Here is a 7,391-nt window from a genome sequence, read left to right as displayed (position 1 = left end):
CAATATTATTATTAAGTGTATGACATGTTAGCCATGGGGCACTGAAGATGGAATAAAATGCGATGTTGACTATCTCAAATATCACATAGCACAGACAGTTGTTCTGTTATCTGTCATCAGCTGGCTTTGTGAGTACAACTTTAAGATCTCACAAAAGTGCAAAATCGACTATAATTGCCCATTTCACCTCAATCATTTTCTTGTTTACACATGCTACTCCACTGAAGGCATATGCATTTTTTTTTACAATTGAATTATAGCTTACTTTAGTCAAAAGCAATCAAAATGGTTTTGCCTACATACCATTTCAATTGTCAGTGAGATTTGTGTGGTCTCATTTCACAAACAAATTTGGGAATGAAGGACCGACACAAAATAATGGCTCATTCAGTCTTGCATTCTGTACTTGGAGGTATGAGCTAGCGTAGAGGTGTCTTTGCACGGATCATGGCACAGGGCTGCGAGTGGATATCATGTCCAAACCAAGAGCTGCTATGTGGTGCTTGGCTCGAAGACACAAGTTTTAGATGCTGGAGTTCTGAGGGTTATCGAGCCCATCTGAGGCCTGGAAGGGTGGAGCGTTCCAGAGTTGTGTATGATGAGGTAGAGATTGGATGCAGGAAGAACAGGGCATGGAACAAAGAGTTGCTGGAATACTGATATTCATTCCTAGGTATGGGATGGGAGGAGGAGCAGACATTTGAAAAGAAGGGAAATGAATCCGGTTGTTGTTGGAGGTGGTTATGTGCTGGGGAAACTGCTCCTGCAGGTAGAGGCTGACTGGTGAAGAGGTGTAGGAGTGGATTTGAGAGATTCCAGTGCTCACACCTAAACAGGTTGAAGTGGAGTCAAGTAGGGAATCTAAAGGTAAAAGTAAACAATTTTGTTGAAAAACATTTTTTTTTATTTCATGAGCCATCAAAGTTAACAATTATTTTCCATCAACGCTGAAATAAAATGTGTTACCTGGTTTAGTACTGTAGTGTTTACAGGGAGGGGACTGGATATCCTCAGTCATTTTGTCTGGTTTGTAAGAGGGGGTGTCCTCCAAGGCTGACTCACTAGACTGCTTTGCTGAGCCTAAGTTCTGCTCTACGCTCAGGCCTGTAAAAGTTTTATGTGGAGGCTGCTCTTCAATTAATGTAGAGGAAAAGGACAAATAATTTTCAAAGGTGATGACAGAGGGCAGATTGTTCACATCCGGCGGTGTTATAGTCTTCTTCGTAGTTGCCTCTTTCTGCCTCTGCAACTGCTCCTTCTGAAGAATGTGCTGTTTTTTGCGAAATTTGGCACGCCGATTTTTGAACCACACCTAAATTAATGGATGTAGACAGAGATGAGAAATGATTTGTTACTCTTTTGTGACATGAAAGTAAGTGGCCTGGTGCAATAATCTATGTATTTGTTAGCCTTTCAGTGCCAGATATCAGTTCAGAGACTACTGATTTATATGCTGTTGGTGGAAGGCAAGGCTACGCCCCCAGGCTCTCTTTCTGAAACCATCTCTTAAGTGACAACCCCACCTAGAGTCCCCTCCACGATTATTAGCACCCCTGGTAAAGATGGGTAAAAAGGGTGAAAAGATTTCACCTTTTGACACTGGGCTGAAAAGGGCTGTTCACGCCCGATCACCGCGCAACCTGACAGAGCTTGGGCAGTATTGCAAAGAACAATGTAGTGAAATTGTGTCCAGATGTGCAAGCCTGATTGAGACCTATCCACACAGACTCGAAATGTGCATCTACTAAATACGGACTTGAAGGGGGTGAATGTTTATGCAATCACTTATTTTACATCACATATTTTTATTTAATTTACATTCCTTTGTAGAAATCTGTTTTCACTTTGACATTAAAGAGGGATTTTTTTGTAATTTTTTTTTGTCAAAAAAAGCCAACTCATATTGACCATGATTGATTTATAAAAGCCATAAAATGGTAAAACATCCAAGGGGGTGAATACTTATGCAAGGCACTGTATGTTAAAAGCAAGTGCAATACATGTCTAGCTTGTGCAATGAACACCAACGGAGAAAAAGTGTTCCTTATAAAATGTCATGAACATTGTATTCATCACTTGATGTTGAAATACATCTTGTATAATTTCAGGTCAGGTTACTTACCTGTACACGTGCTTCTGGGAGATTTGTGCACATGGCCAGTCTCTCACGCATAATCACATCAGGATAATGGGTCTTCTGGAAGATCCTCTCCAATGCCTCCAGTTGCTGTGCTGTGAATGCTGTGCGGGTCCGCCGTTGTTTCCGGTGCTGAGAACCATAGCGAGCCTCGAAAATAATGTCTTAAAATAGCAGTAACGTACATCAGTTTCATTTAACTGGAATACTGTGTGACTGTGTGAGTTGGTTTCTGTCACACTTACCAGCAAGTCTCTCGGCAATGGTTAATGCCTGAACAGATGTCTGACGGTTAAGGGCATAATGTGCCTGCTGGTACATAGTGCTCAAAGAATTCACTGCATGAAGGTTGTATCCATTCACTCTACAGGGCTGCATAACCAAACAACTGTGGATGAGACAGATATAACTTTTGAAAAAGCTCAATTTTATTCAATTCAATTGTATTTATATAGCGCCAAAACAATAGACATGTCTCAAGGCGTTTTGTGGCTTTACCAGAGGGGGGTGGAGTAAACAAAAGCTGTACTCCTGTAAAAAGTGTTTTATTTTTTTTACTTTATACTTCACAATACTAACGACTCAAATAGGGATAAAACTACCTATCAAAACAATGACTTGAATGGCTTGAGTAATAGTACAAATTTGTCTCATAAAATGACTACTCAAGTAATAAGTAACTTTATATAATGATATTTAGTACACCTATTAGGGATATATATTATATTAAAATGTGGGGTTATGCCCAAAACAATTTAAAATGTTTAACTTTTAACTAGTGATTAACTCGCAATTACAGTAGTTACATTCCTGCACCTTTTATTCCTTATGTAAAGTAGACACTAGGTCTCTATTGCTAGTAGCTTGATTGTTTTCTCCTTTGTACGTCACTTTGGATAAAAGCATCTGCTAAATGACTAAATGTAATGTAATGTAAATGTAAATGCTTGTTTAAAAAAACATTACATAGCCAGCTGTACTTTCAATAAAGAAATACCTAAAATGAGAGCTGGCTGTCACTGAACATATGGCCACACCTTTTTTTAAGGCATTTTTACGTCAAGTACTTACTATTTCAACAGAAAGGAAGGTGACGTTCAAATGTTGTGATGACACAGAGGGTTGCAGTTTGGTGACACTATCAATTCTAAGCAGAGAGTAAGCTAAAGCAGTGGTACTGGTCTACTGGAGAATGAGATGCAATGGTGCAATCAATAATGAAGCACACTCCATGGATTCAGCATCTTAAGGTATAGACTACATAAGACAGGGGATTTTTAAGAGATGATTTGGGAAACACTTGTAGAAAAACAAGCAACTTTAGTAAGGTACACCTTTCGAGATTGCGTAAAACACTAGGAGACACTGTAACTTTTTTTTAAACTTTCGCAGCCAGAGGCTTATTCAAATGTGTTGAAAAATGTAAGGCAAGGCAAGTGTATTTATATGGCACATTTCATACACAGAGGCAATACAATGTGCTTTACATATATAAAAGCAAATGCAACAAATGAAGACAAAGAAAAGAACATCAAATTAATTGAATTTTCAATTACGATTTTGGATTTTAATGATTACAAAAACAAGATAATCGAAAAAAAAAAAAAAACGATGAATGTGCCGCATTCCTTTTTGCAATGATGCTCTCATTTTGTCTTGTGTTATAAATCCAATGCACCCCTTTCCTTTACAGCGGGGCACTTTCACTCCTCCCTAGAAGCTCAAACTTACTCTCAGCCAGGCTCTGACATGATTAGTTCAGCTTGAGCTAAAATGACGGCAAGAAAGCCACATGGTTTACAATTCGTGACGCAACATACTGTTACATTCGTTAGTAAGTATTGTATAAGACCAGTGGTGTAGTGGGAATTTGTAAAGTGTAATTATACGCCCAGCTCTGAGCCTCCACCCACTGCATCTTTTCTTTTTATATTCTGCGCCTCTGACATATTTATTTTCATCTTCACTCAAGAGCCACCCTGACGAGTTAATAAACATCTTTTTTATAATTACATACAACAGTGTAATCTCAGCATTGTTAGTCATTGATTGGAACCAATTGGCGAGCCCTATGTTAGCCTACTACAGGCTACATCATTCTTGTCCATGTGGTAGGCTATGTTTACGACACATGTGACAATTTTTAAATGAAAAGTAAAAGATAAACGACAAAGACGTTTCCCGTTATTATGTAACTCGGGCTATATATTTTTTGCCTACCATTGTTTTGGCAGGTAGACTATTGTGTTCGAGAGAGAACTGTGTTCTCATCCGCGGTGTTTCATGCCTTCCGTGATCACGTTCCAAACTGTCTTAACATTGATTTACGCGTGACACGCGGCGTTTCAATGTCAGAGATGTATTATTTTGGAGCCTATTTTCCTCTGGCGCCCGGGCTGTCTTTAGTGTGTTTACGTGTGCATGTGCTACAGGCTATGTAAAAGTGACAACTCGTTAATTTGTATTGCTGTGTTAAAAAGTTCTTTAAGAGTTTTAAAAGTAATGTGAGAAGAGTTTTGGGCTTTGTGGCGATACTGAACTGTGTTGGTAAACTTGTGGAACTAGGCAAACAAACTAAATCGCTGCTGCAATATAGGGCTTAAAATAACTGTATTTAGTCCAGCAGCTAAATTCGATCTCTGAAGCCTACAATGTCATGTTATGTTAATTCTGTTGTGAATGAAAGTCGTGCGTTCGTTCTGGTTGTAGTCTAGACTATTTGAAGTGGTCTCTGACTGAAAAGAGGACGTTCTAAAATGCTTACGTGAAGAGAATTATAGATGCAACAGAGGAATTTATGTGCAAAAACAGAAATCTGCCATTTTCATTTAATAATTCCTTTTAAATGTTTTTTTTGTATTAATGTAATGTTTATTTTACTCAAATCAAAACAACCCAATATTTTTCTTTTATTTAGCCTATTTCGTCAAATAATGATGGTTAAATAAAAGAACAGTAGCTAACTGTGAAATTGTGATCAGTAAAATGATCATGGTTGACAATTTAGTAACGACCGCAGTCATGTTGAATTGATTTTAAGTTCTTACCTGGTAGTGGTCCACCTGTTCAAGGTATCCAAATTGATCTTAAATTAAAGATCTCTAATATTAGGCTATTTCTATATATTTATATGGTTTTCACGATCTGCACATGCTATTAGGATAGACTATTATGAATGATAGAAGTCCATATAAGCGTTGTTGCTCCTTCTCCCCCTTGCTTGGTTTTGTTCTGTCTTTCTCCAGAGGAAGCACTGGACACTACGAGCACCTTATATAGCCGACTTATGCAGGTCTCGGGGGAATGTCGGGGAGGGATCTTAAAGAGCACTTTATAGGTCACGTTCACATTAGTCTTCCAGTGGTTCTTAAAGCTGTCAATCGGGACAGTGGCCTTGTTTTTAATGCATTTGGTTTTCACTCCAATGACGTGATAGTCATTAGGCCCTGATGGGAGCACTCATGTTGTTTAGCTATGTGTAGACCCAATAGATTAATAGACTAGAGATTCTCTCCTATAAAACTCGTAATGATTCAAAAGTCGTGGGGAAACTCGAATTCTTAATTGGTTGCCTTCATATCATACCACAGGCCTATGTTGCTAGGCAACAAAGTAAAATAGCACAGCCTTTGACTCACTGGAGCTGCAAGCCCCACGACTAGCAACAATACATTGGAGTCAGCAGTGTTAGCTCGTATGATCACTTTGAAATATGTGTTCAATGAACATGTTAACCACAGTTTTTGTGTATTTGATCAAATATTTGTATCGATAGTCCATTCTAAAACACTCAACGGCTGCCTGCAGAGGGTACAAAAAACACCGTATTAAGCTCTTGGAGCCTACCTGTGAACAGACAATGAAAGCTCAAATTCCGCAACGCTCTCCTTTCTCGAAACTCGCAAAAATCTCGAGATGGAGGATCTCTCCACATCCCAGGTTTTCCCCTATCGCAGCAGAGCCAATTACATTAATCTGGCTAACCTTTGCTAAAAATGTATTTCACAATTCCTGTGAGTAGCTTACAGATAGAACGTTCCTTCAGTCGCTTTGAACGAGCCTAATTACTTGCGTGCCACCATGAGCAACGAGCGTCTCTCTCAACTGAAAAGAGAGTCAGCTGCAAACATCGATTTAGATGAGGTGGTCAACAAGTTTGCGGGAATGAAATGTCGGAAGGTGAATTGGATGGGTTAATGTTGTCTCAGAGTTATCGGCACGCTCATTTGCCAATGCGAAACCAAGTAGGCTACAGAATGTAAGCCTATTTATATAAGAAACAAACAATGAGTTGTATTTCCACACCTACAATACATTGTAGAATCTATTGTCATTTTAATGCAGTTCGTTAATTCAATGTATTTCTACAATCGATATGTTTTTATCTGTAATATCTGTTTTTGTGTCTTGACCTGTATCCTATGTCCACAGTTAAGTTTATTTGCGCTTGGCACATGCTGATTGTGGCCACAACCTGCGTGTGTGAATGAATAAATACAAACAAGCAGTGGACAGCCTACCTATGTTTTGATTCCTAGCTGTAGGGTTGATATTTTCATTAACAATATAAAGCAGTTGTTCCAATCCCGACCACATAATTACATACAGCATAACATGGGCGGATAGTAGGCTAGTCCTTCACATGACATGACCATATACAATCGAAATAAATTTGAAAAAGATGATAGCTAAATATAGGCCTAGTTGCTTTTAAAAACATCTTAAAAAGTAATAATAATTTATTTTATTTGTAAATTGCTGCACACTGTTGCTTTCACATTTAATTATGTATTATTAGAACAAATAAATACTCTTTATATCTCATACACACATATTATAAGGACAAGCCTCTTCAGAAAGTTACATGCAGAAATGTAGCTAACTCGCTCTCTCCCCTCAACATCTCTCGAGTAAATGAATTTCCTCTTGGCTTTTGACTGGTTTGGCAAGATAGGAAGTTTGTGCTCACGTGGGGGAAGTTTAGCTTAGTTAACCTATAGGAGCAAAGAGTAGTGCGTAATGAAAATCTGAGCAAGGAAATCTGACAGAAAACAGTAGTGGCTGCAGTCAAGGCCTGGCAAAGCATCAAAAATGAGGAAACCCATCGTTCGGTGATGTCCATGGCGAGGCCACAGCAGCATCCTGCAAATGGTACGTTGTCATGGTTGGGGCAATAGGGTGGGAGGCCATCTATAAGCCCTCCTGCTCTCATCCAGCCAGGGTACTGCCGTTGCCTCACTCAAATCTGATGTCA

General features: G+C 38.9%; 1 pseudogene; it reads right to left on the bottom strand.

The window, feature by feature from the left end:
* Positions 1 to 41: 41 nt before the first annotated feature.
* Positions 42 to 5,610, bottom strand: LOC105898617 (annotated as a pseudogene).
* Between the last annotated feature and the right edge of the window lie 1,781 nt (positions 5,611 to 7,391).

Source organism: Clupea harengus, chromosome 1 (genome assembly GCF_900700415.2).
Source record: "Clupea harengus chromosome 1, Ch_v2.0.2, whole genome shotgun sequence".
Classification (NCBI taxonomy): domain Eukaryota; kingdom Metazoa; phylum Chordata; class Actinopteri; order Clupeiformes; family Clupeidae; genus Clupea; species Clupea harengus.
This window is presented reverse-complemented; position numbering and strand designations above follow the sequence as displayed.